Below are 12461 nucleotides of genomic sequence, written 5' to 3' on the forward strand. Positions count from 1 at the left end.
ATAGAAATTTATTTTTGACAATTTTGACTTTTGTGTAGCTGTAAATCTCTTAAAAAATTGAAATTCCAATACTTGGTTGATCCATTGAGTAGTTTTTTTTTTTTTGAATAAGGGAGCTCAACACAATACAGTAGAGAGACAAAAAACCAGCAAATAAAAAAGAACATGTAAAGAAAAAGTAAACAAAAAACTATCCCTCATGTCATCTTCGTTATTGCCATCAACAACAAAAGGGATCCAACCTACTCCACTCTCTATAACTGGTTAAAGATTTCTAGAACACCTCCTTTGCACCCCGTTCCTTGTTATTGAAAATTCGCCCATTCCTCTCTAGCCAAACATTCCAAATAACCGAAAAAAAAAGTTTATGAGCCACTTGTTGCGCTCTCTCTTCCTGTTAGAAACACTTGTCTAGCTCTCAAAGTGCTCTTTTAGTGAACGCAGAACAGACCACAATCTTCCAAAGTCAGATAGTCATTAACACTATACCTGCCAAGTAAACTCACAGCCTAGAAACAAGTGGTGAATATGTTCAACGTTTTTTTACACAATACGCATATGTTATCACCATGACTAATAATTCCCAGTCTATGCAGTATTTCTTTAGTATTCACTCTTCCTATCAATGTAAACCAAATAAATAACTCCACTCGTGGTGGAACCAAATATTTCCAAATAGTTCTGGTAAAACTGTAGCTAGTTATTTCCTTCGGGAGGGTTTCTGACTGCATCACCTACACAAAAGAGTTAGTTGAAAATATACCTTCCTTGTCAAACTTCTAAACAACTCTGTCTTGCTTATCATATGCTAGCTTAACAGGCCTTAAAGTCTCATGTAAATGATCCACTAATTCCAATTCCATTGGTATAACTCTCGTCTCCACTAGAAGTTCCAGATCCACTCTAACCTGTCCCAAAATCCATAATCTCCTATGACAGATCCTATTTGATTTGAAACAAAGAAAAGCCTCAAAAAACTCATCTCTAACAAACCACTTTGTAGCCAGACATCTTCCCAAAATCAAGTCCTCATTCCGTTACCCACCACCATAGACAACCCCAGAATCATCTTATCTCTCACATTACTATCCTCGACCTGCAGCTGACAGATATCCTTCCATGGACCCCCTCTAGTAGGTAATGTCTGAGCCGATAGCATCACATTGGGGTCTAAGTCATAGCAAGAGCACACAACCTTCTTCCATAATGGACACTCATCTTTTGAAAAACGCCACCACCACATGAAAAGTACTGCAGTGTTTCTAACCACGGCATCACCTACCCCCAATCCACCCACCTTTTTAGGGGCTTGAACCACCTCCCACTTAACTAGCGCCAAACCATTTCTACCTTCCTCCTTGCTCCACAGGAATCTCCTCTGCAATGATATCAACTTTTTTGTCACTTCCTTCGGCATCTTATACAGGCTCAAATAGTACACCAGCAAGCTATTTAACACAAACTTAATAAGGACTAGCTTACCCGCTTTATTAAGCACTTTTGCCTTTCACAAGTTGAGCTTCTCCTCAACCTTGTCAATTATGGGTTTCCAATTCCTGACCAGTCTTGGGTTCGATCTTCAAGAAATACCAAGATATTTGATTGGAAGGCTGACCTCCTTACATCCTAATAAGTTGCACATGTTGTAAGTCTATTGATGTTCGCAATTGATTGGGATTAAACTTGATTTATCAAAGTTAATAGTTAACCCCGACATCATCTCAAAGCACCTTAGCAACCTGGCATAGTTTCTGATGGTCTCCTTCTCTGGTGGACAGAACAATATAGTGTCATCTACAAACTGGAGATGTGACAACTCTAGATTGTCCATACCAACCAGCAGCGGCAAAATACGTTTTTTCCTGACTGCCTCCCCTACCATCCTATGCAGAACATCAACAACCAGAACAAACAAAAATAGAGATAGTGGATCACCTTGTCTCAAGCCCCTATCCATCTTAAAAGGTTTAAATGGTGAGCCATTTATCAAGATTGACATACACATTGTACCAACACACTCCTTCACCCGTTCCCTCCATCTCCAACCAAAGCCCATCTTCTGTAGCACGATATCCACAAAACTTCATTTTACCCGATCATAAGCCTTCTGAAAGTCTAATTTAATGATTGCTGCTTTCTTCTTTCTCATCTTCAACCAGTGCACTATTTCACATGCAATAAGTACCCCCATCATGTATTTTCCGACCTTTACAAATGTGATATGTGTCTCTCCTACTAGACTTGACATGACTGATCTCATCCTCCTAACCATCACTTTGGAAATTACATTGTATACGCAACCTACCATGCTATTCGGCCTAAGGTCCTTGATCTCCTTAGCTCCGGTGAACTTAGGTGCAAGGGTCATCCAAGTAATATTGGAATCAGAAGGCAACCTTGACGATCAAAAGAAATCCAGTATAATTGTTGTGAACTCTGCACCAATCTCATTCTAGAACTTCTTAATGAAATTCATGTTATACCCATCACTTCCTGGAGCCTTGGATGATTCGCAATCCCAAACTGCCTCTCTAATCTCCTCTATTGTCGGTATTCTCTCTAGAGCTACCGAATCTTCTTCATCAATCTGATTAAAAGTCCGTCCCTAAAACCCACAACCGGTGATCTCTCTTGGTGATACAAATATTTATAAAACTCTCCGTTAGCAATCTTGATTTGAGATTGATTTCTTATTAACTTTCCGTTAATTACCAGAGCATCAATTCTATTGTTCCTTCGTCTTGCCGATGGCAAGTTATGGAATTACCTAGTGTTCTTATCCATATCCGTCACATGCCTGGAGCACAATATCTGCTTATAGTATAGTTCTTTTCTAACATACCACTGGTTGCAGCAGCTTACTAAAGCCTTCCTTCTAGCCTCCATTGTACCATCATAAACTTCATTTCTTGCCAACTTATCTATCTTCCTGAACTCTTCCTCAAAGCGCTGAATTTTCTTATCCATGTCACCAAATTTGTTCTTATGCCATCTTCCTAAAGGCACCATTAAAGCCTTCAACTTATCTGTGAACTGCACCTCACCAAGATTCCTCCATTCATCCCTGACTATTCTTAGGAAACCTTCATATGTAAACTAGGAATCTAAGCTTCGAAAAGGATGTGGACCACATCTGAATATGGTATCCTTAACTATAATTGGACAGTGATGTGATAGGCCTCTCGATCCCCCTTTTAACCGAATCTCCAGAAACTCCTCCGTCCATTCTACACTCACTAGAACTCTATCAATATGACTCCAAGAGCGGCCTCTAAACCATGTAAATTTATTATCATTCCGCGGTAAATCCACGAACTGTATATCTTGGATCCAACTCTTAAATTCTTCTACAGACGCTGTTAACCTGTCCTGACCTTTCCTCTCTTCAACCTGTATAACCTCATTAAAGTCACCTATGTAGCATATCGGGACTAGACACAAGCCTGTTATAAAGCTCTGTTCCTCCCACATAGCAAGCTTTTCCACTCTAGTATGAGTACCATATACCAAACCGAAAGCACAATAAAAATCATTTTTCAATAGGACTCCTTCAACACATAACCATCTCTCCCCTTTGTAACAGTTATTCATTCTAAACAACATGACACCCCACGTTAACAACAGACCTCCGGACGTGCCTTCTGATCCTACATATTTCCACCCCACAGCATCGCTCCCCCAAATACGCACTACATCAAACTTGGTCACAACTTACATTTCAGACTCAATCAAACCTAACATATTCAGCTTCTGTTTCTTTTTGAGTTTTTTTAGCATACTCGGCTTTCCAACCCCCCTAACCCCCTAACATTCCAAGAGCTGAAAATCATTTTAAAATTTTGTTACACACCTTTTTTAGCTTTTTCAGTCTGCATCTTCGTGCCTTTTCTTTCTGCTTTGCTGGTGCGGTATTTTACAACCACAGACTACCAGCAAGTGCACCGGGTCGTACCAAGTAATACCTCTGGTGAGTGAGGGTCGATCCCATGAGGATTGATGGACTAAGAAATAATGGTTAAATGATTTACTTAGTTAGGCAAGTAGAAAATGGTTTTGAGATGTTCAAAAGGTTTAAGAAATGACTTCAAAATATCAGAAGGCGGGCACGCAAGTAATTAAGTTAAAAATAAAATATGGGAGAAAACAGTTAAGGTTTCTGAGTTATATATTTTCCTGATTGACTTTTCTTATTAACTATTTTAATCATGCAAGATTTAATTCATGGCAAAACTATTTGTGACTAGACCCTAATTCCTTAGACCTTCCTAGTCTCCTCTAAAATTCATCAACTGTCAATTCCTTGGTCAATTAATTCCAATTAGAGGGTGATGATCAAATTTCAATTTATATGCCACAAGAATCCTAATTATCCAAAAATAAGGGGATTATATGTCACGTATCCCGTTAAATACAAACAATTAGAAATTCAGGATAATATATTTTCAAGCTGTTGTTCAAGTAAAGAACTTTTCCAAGTTATGCAAGAACTCAATTAGAACATGGGTCATACTTCCGTTCCACCCAAATTCATAAAATAAAGAACGAAAATAATTATTGAAATATAAATCAAAACATAAATTAAAATATAAAAAATAATAGTATCAATCCATACAATAGACAGAGCTCCTAACCTTAACAGTGGAGGTTTAGTTGCTCATGGTTCAGAGAGAAAATAAGGATTCAGGTAAAAATGTACTGAGTTCCAATCTGATGGATTCCCGCCAAATTTAACTAATTCCAAATCCTTTTATATCTAATCCTAATAAATTTAAAATCTAATATCTAAAATTAAGATAATATCTTTTCCTATTTTTCAAATTCAAATTTGAATCAGAATCAATTAAATAATCCACATCTTGTAACATGGAGACCACTTGGCTTCACTGGATCCGCGCCTAACTTGGCAGAGAGCTGTGCCTTACTTGAGTGCCAAAATGGGGCCCAGAAATTGCCCCCCAGCGTTTTCTGCTTTCTCTGCACGTCGCGCATGTCACGCGTATGCGTCGGTGATCTTCTTTGTGTGTCACGCGTACGCGTCAGGTACGCACATGCGTCGCTGCACAATTTCGCTTTTGACGCGTACGCGTCACGTACGCACAGACGTCGCCATGGAAAGCTCTAAATCACGCATACGCGTCAGGCATGCGCACGCGTCACTCCTCGCTGATTATCTTCTTTAATCATTGAGCTCCTACCATTTGTGCAAGCTTTCTATCCATCAAATCTAGCCAAATGCTACCTAAAATACACAAAAATTGGACAAAACTCAAAGTAGCATCCATAGTGGCTAAAAGATAATTAATTCCTGATTAAACTCAATAATTTAAATGCAAATTCACTAGGAAAAGACAAGAAAGATGCTCACGCATCATTTGCCAACCTTCTCTTTTGGGCTATCGCTTTATTTTGTTCTTGTAGAATCGCCATTATGCCGTCATCTTCATTGTAATGCAATGCTCCGGATTCTACTGCCAGATCCCATGCCCTTTTATTTTTTATCATCTGCTCTTCTCTTTCTAGAGCCTTTCCACCACTGATCCCCTATTGTCCAGTGCCAATATCCACGTCTGCCCCACTATCGCCACTGCCCTCATCAAGCCTTGCAATAACCAGGGTCATACCGTCCTCTAGTGCATCTTCACCGTCTTCAAGGATCCTATCCCGGCCGACTACGACATCATTTCCTGGCACAGAACCAGTTTCCTTAGTATCTTCTGCGAGCCCATCTTCCCTGAAGGGACCGAATGCTGTCATTGCCAACAATGAGTTCACTAAAGGCATAGGGAGGCGGCCCATTGGTTCCATTTCAGCCGCGCGCTTCCTTGCCACAAAACCCGCAGCGCCGCGCTCAACCCAACAGCGTTTCTGTTCGCCGACTTGGAGGTCGCTTTTGCTTCATAGACCAACCGTGCCACCAGTATCCATGTTCTCCTCTTTGATATGGACATCAGCAGTGGCGCACTGATGAGCGGATAATTTATACGCTTTTTGGCATTGTTTTTAGGTAGTTTTTAGTAGGATCTAACTACTTTTAGGGATGTTTTTATTGGTTTTTATGCAAAATTTACATTTCTGGACTTTACTATGAGTTTTTGTGTTTTTTGTGATTTCAGGTATTTTCTGGCTGAAATTGAGGGACCTGAACAAAAATCTGATAGGAGGCTGACAAAGGACTGCTGATGCTGTTGGATTCTGACCTCCCTGCACTCAAAATGAATTTTCTGGAGCTACAGAACTCCAAATGGCGCTCTCGACAGCGTTGGAAAGTAGACATCCAGAGCTTTCCAGCAATATATAATGGTCCATTCTTTGTTCGAGCTTAGACGACGCAAACTGGCGTTCAACGCCAGTTCCATGCTGCATTCTGGAGTAAAATGCCAAAAACACATTACAAACCAGAGTTAAACGCCAAAAACATGTTACAACTTGGCGTTTAACTCCAAGAGAAGCCTCTGCACGTATAAAGCTCAAGCTCAGCCCAAGCACACACCAAAGTGGGCCCCGGAAGTGGATTTCTGCACTTAGACTTATTTCTATAAACTCTAGTAACTAGTCTAGTATAAATAGGACTTTTTACTATTGTATTTTCATCTGGGATTTTACATCTTTGATCACATTTTGGAGGCTGGCCATTTGGCCATGCCTGGACCATCACTTATGTATTTTCAACGGTGGAGTTTCTACACACCATAGATTAAGGGTGTGAAGCTCTGCTATACCTCGAGTTTTAATGCAATTACTACTATTCTCTATTCAATTCAGCTTATTCTTGTTCTAAGATATTCGCTGCACTTCAACCTGATGGATGTGATGATCCGTGACACTCATTATTATCCATCCTTATGAACGTGTGCTTGACCACCACTTCCGTTCTACCTTAGATCGAGCGTATATCTCTTGGATTCCTTAATCAGAATCTTTGTGGTATAAGCTAGAACCCTTTGGCGGTCATTCTTGAGAATCCGAAAAGTCTAAACCTTGTCTGTGGTATTCCGAGCAGGATTCAGGGATTGAATGACTGTGACGAGCTTCAAACTCGCGATTGTTGGGCTTGGTGACAGACGCAAAAGAATCAATGGATTCTATTCCGATATGATCAAGAACCGACAGATGATTAGTCGTGCTGTGATAAGAGCATTTGGACCATTTTCACTAAGAGGATGGGAAGTAGCCATTGACAACGGTGATTCTCTACATACAGCTTGCCATGGAAAGGAGTAAGAAGGATTGGATGAAAGCAGTAGGAAAGCAGAGATTCAGAAGGGACACAGCATCTCTATACACTTTTTTGAAATTCCTACCAATGAATTACATAAGTATCTCTATCTTTACTTTATGCTTTATTTATCTTTATTTTCGAAAACTCCATAACCATTTATTATCCGCCTAACTGAGATTTATAAGAGGACTATAGCTTGCTTTATACCAACAATCTCCATGGGATCGACCCTTACTCACGTAAGGTTTATTACTTGGACGACCCAGTGCACTTGCTGGTTAGTTGTGTGAAGTTGTGAAGAATGTGAATGAACCATAGTAGTGTGCACCAAGTTTTTGGAGCCACTACTAAGAATTGTTCAAGTTATGAAAAGAGTAAATCACAATTTTGCCTATCAAGTTTTTGGCGCCGTTGCCGGGGATTGTTCGAGTTTGAACAACTGACGGTTCATCTTGTTGCTCAGATTAGGTAATTTTCTTTTCAAAAAGTTTTCAAAAATTTTTCAAAATTTTTTTCTTTGTTTTCGTTTTTCTAAAAATAAATTTTCGAAAAAAATAAATACAAAAAAAATTATAAAATCATAAAAACCAAAAATATTTTGTGTTTCTTGTTTGAGTCTAGTGTCAATTTTTAAGTTTGGTGTCAATTGCATGTTTTTAGAATTTATGCATTTTTCGAAAATTCATGCATGTGTTCTTCATGATCTTCAAGTTGTTCTTGGTAAGTCTTCTTGTTTGATCTTGATATTTTCTTGTTTTGTGTTTTTTTGTTGTTTCTCATATGCATTTTTGAATTCTTAGTGTCTAAATATGAAAAAATTCTAAGTTTGATTTCTTGCATGTTTTTCTTTTCTTGAAAATTTTTCAAAAAATAAGTCTTGATGTTCATCTTGATCTTCAAAGTGTTCTTGATGTTCATCTTGATATTTATAGTGTTCTTGCATGCATTAAGTGTTTTGATCCAAAATTTTCATGTTTTGGGTCATATTTGTGTGTTTCTCTCTCCTCATTAAAAATTCAAAAATAAAAAATATCTTTTCCTTATGTTGCTCATAATTTTCAAAAATTTGAGTTGACTTAGTCAAAAATTTTTAAAACTTAGCTATTTCTTACAAGTCAAGTCAAATTTTCAATTTTAAAAAATCCTATCTTTTCAAAATCTTTTTCAAAAATCAAATCTTTTTCATTTTTTTATTATTTTCAAAAAAAATTTAAAATTTATTTTCAAAATCTTTTTTTTATCTTTATTTCAAAAATTTGAAAGACTTTACTAACAATTAATGTGATTGATTCAAAAATTTGAAGTTTGTTACTTTCTTGTTAAGAAAGGTTCAATCTTTAAATTCTAGAGTCATATCTTTTAGTTTCTTGTTAGTCAAGTATTCAATTTTAATTTTAAAAATCAAATCTTTTTCAATCATATCTTTTCAAATCATATCTTTTTCAAAATTGATTTCAAAAATCTTTTCTAACTTCTTATCTTTTCAAAATTGATTTCCAAATCTTTTTCAACTAACTAATTGACATTTTGTTTGTTTTTTATCTTTTTCAAAACCACCTAATTACTTTCCTCTCTCTAATTTTCAAAATTACCTCCCTCTTTTTCAAAATTCTTTTAATTAACTAATTGTTTCACATTTTAATTTTAATTTTAATTCTTCTCTTAATTTTCGAAAATCACTAACCCTTTTTTCAAAATTAATTTTCGAAATTCTCTCTCTCTCTCATCTATTTATTTATTTAATTACTAACACTTCTCTTCATCCTAAAATTTGAATCCCCCTCTTCCTCTCTGAGTTCAAATTTTTCTCTTTTCCTTCTTTTATTCTTTTCTTCTCCTACTAACATAAAAGAATCTCTCTACTGTGGTAAAGAAGATCCCTATTATTATTTTCTGTCCCCTTTTTTTTCATATGAGCAGGAGCAAGGACAAGAATATTCTTGTTAAAGTAGATCCTGAACCTGAAAGGACTCTGAAGAGAAAACTAAGAGAAGCAAAATTACAACAATCCAGAGACAACCTTACAGAAATTTTTGAAAAGGAAGAGGAGATGGCAGCCAAAAATAATAATGCAAGGAGGATGCTTGGTGACTATACTACACCTACTTCCAAATTTGATGGAAGAAGCATCTCAATCCCTGCCATTGGAGCAAACAATTTTGAGCTGAAACCTCAACTAGTTGCTCAAATGCAACAGAGCTGCAAGTTTCAAGGACTTCCATCAAAGGATCCCTATCAGTTTTTAACTGAGTTTGCAGATCTGTGAGACTGTTAAGACTAATGGAGTAGATCCTGAAGTCTACAGGCTCATGCTTTTCCCTTTTGCTGTAAGAGAGAGAGCTAGAATATAGTTGGACTCACAACCTAAAGATAGCCTGGACTCTTGGGATAAGCTGGTCACGGCCTTCTTGGCTAAGTTCTTTCCTCCTCAAAAACTGAACAAGCTTAGAGTGGATGTTTAGACCTTCAAACAAAAAGATGGTGAATCCCTCTATGAAGCTTGGAAAAGATACAAGTAGATGACCAAAAGGTGTCCTTCTGACATGCTTTCAGAGTGGACTATTTTGGATATATTCTATTATGGTCTATCTAAGTTCTCTAAGATGTCATTGGACCATTCTACAGGTGGATCCATTCACCTAAAAAAATGCCTACAGAAGCTAAAGAACTCATTGACATGGTTGCAAATAACCAATTCATGTACACCTCTGAGAGGAATCCTGTGAGTAATGGGATGCCTCAGAAGAGGGGAGTTCTTGAAATTGATGCTCTGAATGCCATATTAGCTTAGAACAAAATGTTGACTCAGCAAGTCAACATGATTTCTCAAAGTCTGAATGGATGGCAAAATGCATCCAACAGTACTAAAGAGGTGTCTTCTAAAGAAGAAGCTTATGATCCTGAGAACGTGTAATGGCAGAGGTAAATTACATGGGTGAACCTTATGGAAACACCTATAATTCCTCATGGAGAAATCATCCACATTTCTCATGGAAGGATCAACAAAAGCCTCAACAAGGCTTTAATAATGGTGGAAGAAACAGGCTTAGCAATAGCAAGCCTTTTCCATCATCTTCTCAGCAACAGACAGAGAATTCTGAGTAGAGTCCCTCTAGCTTAGCAAACATAGTCTCTTATCTGTCTAAGGCCACTTTAAGTTTCATAAGTGCAAGGCCATTGATATAATCAACATGGCCGAACCTAGAGAGGAAGGGGAGGACGTGAATCCCAATGAGGAAGACCTCATGGGACATCTCCCAAACAAGAAGGAGTTCCCTATTGAGGACCTAAAAGAATCTGAGGCTCATATAGAGACCATAGAGATTCCATTGAACGTCCTTTTGCCATTTATGAGCTCTGAAAACTATTCTTCCTCTGAAGAGGATGAAGATGTAACTGAAGAGAAAGTTGCTCAATATCTAGGAGCCATCATGAAGCTGAATGCCAAGTTGTTTGGTAATGAGACTTGGAAAGGTGAACCTTCCTTGCTCATTAGTGAACTAGATACATGGGTTCAGCAAACTCTACCTCAAAAGAAACAAGATCCTGGTAAATTCTTAATACCCTGTACCATAGGCACCATGACCTTTGAGAAGGCTCTGTGTGACCTGGGGTCAGGTATAAATCTTATGCCACTCTCTGTAATGGAGAAGTTGGGGATCTTTGAGGTACAAGCTGCAAGAATCTCATTAGAGATGGCAGACAAGTCAATAAAATAAGCTTATGGATTGGTAGAGGACATGTTAGTGAAGGTTAAAAGCCTTTACATCCCTGCTGATTTCATAATCCTAGATACTGGGAAGGAGGAGGATGAATGCATCATCCTTGGAAGACCCTTTCTAGCCCCAGTAGGAGCTGTGATTGATGTTGACAGAGGTGAACTAGTCCTTCAATTGAATGGAGACTACCTTGTGTTTAAAGCTCAAGGTTATCCTTCTGTAAACATGGAGAGGAAGCATGAAAAACTTCTCTCAATACAGAGTCAAACAAAGCCTCCACAGTCAAACTCTAAGTTTGGTGTTGGGAGGCCACAACCAAACTCTAAGTTTGGTGTTGAACCCCCACATTTAAACTCTAAGTTTGGTGTTGGGAGGTCCCAACAATGCTCTGAACATCTGTAAAGCTCCATGAGAGCTCACTGTCAAGCTATTGACATTAAAGAAGTGCTTATTGGGAGGCAACCCAATTTTTATTTATCTATATTTCTATTGTTCGTTCATGTTTTATTAGGTTATAATCTTGTGGAGTCACAAAACAATTGTTAAAATTAAAAACAGAATCAAAAATAGCGGAAGAAACAGCACACCTTGGAGGAAGAGCTTACTGGCGTTTAAACGCCAGTAAGGAGCATATGGCTGGCGTTCAACGCCAGAACAGAGCATGAATCTGGCATTGAACGCCAGAAACATGCAGCAGTCTGGCATTTAAATGCCAGGATTGCACCCTGAGGAAAGTTGGCGTTTAACGCCAGCAACAAGCATCAGGCTGGCGTTAAACGCCAGAAACATGCTACATTTGGGCGTTTAACGCTAGAAACAAGCTTCATTCTGGCGGTAAACGCCAGGATTGCATGCAGAGGGCATTTTACACGCCTAATTAGTGCATGGATGATAAATCATTGACACCTTAGGATCTGTGGACCCCACAGGATCTCCACCTACCTTCTCCCTCTCTCTCACACCTTTTCAAATCACTCTTCCCCATCACCTCTTCACCACTCACATCTATCCACTCTTCCCCATAAACCCCACCTACCTTCAAATTCAAAATCTCCTTCCCACCCAAACCCACCCTACATGACCGAACCATAAACCTCTCTCCCTCTCCTCCATATCTTCTTCTTCTTCTTCTTTTTCTTCTATTCTTTCTTCTTTTGCTCGAGGGCGAGCAACATTCTAAGTTTGGTGTGGTAAAAGCATAGCTTTTTTTTGTTTTTCCATAACCATTTATGGCACCTAAGGCCGGAGAAACCTCTAGAAAGAGAAAAGGGAAGACAAAAGCTTCCACCTCCGAGTCATGGGAGATGGAGAGATTCATCTCAAGTGTCCAAAGCTCAGTAGTAGAGTATTTGACTGCACGTCAAGAGAGCCCACTCATGGACCTCAACAAGAGCATGAGGAATTCCCTCATCAAGAAACCCCTGAGATACCTCAGGGGATACATTTTTCTCCACACAATTATTGGGAGCAACTAAGGATAGGAGCACCAAAATCACTAGGGATCAAGCCACAGAGGCAAGGAA

General features: G+C 38.5%; 1 non-coding gene across 1 annotated transcript; it reads right to left on the minus strand.

The window, feature by feature from the left end:
• Window positions 1–9660: 9660 nt before the first annotated feature.
• On the minus strand, window positions 9661–9768 carry LOC127745136 (small nucleolar RNA R71). Its single transcript, XR_008006332.1, has one exon. It is a non-coding gene; the product is annotated as a small nucleolar RNA R71 (small nucleolar RNA).
• Between the last annotated feature and the right edge of the window lie 2693 nt (window positions 9769–12461).

The sequence above is a fragment of the Arachis duranensis genome, chromosome 2, assembly GCF_000817695.3.
Source record: "Arachis duranensis cultivar V14167 chromosome 2, aradu.V14167.gnm2.J7QH, whole genome shotgun sequence".
Lineage (NCBI taxonomy): Eukaryota > Viridiplantae > Streptophyta > Magnoliopsida > Fabales > Fabaceae > Arachis > Arachis duranensis.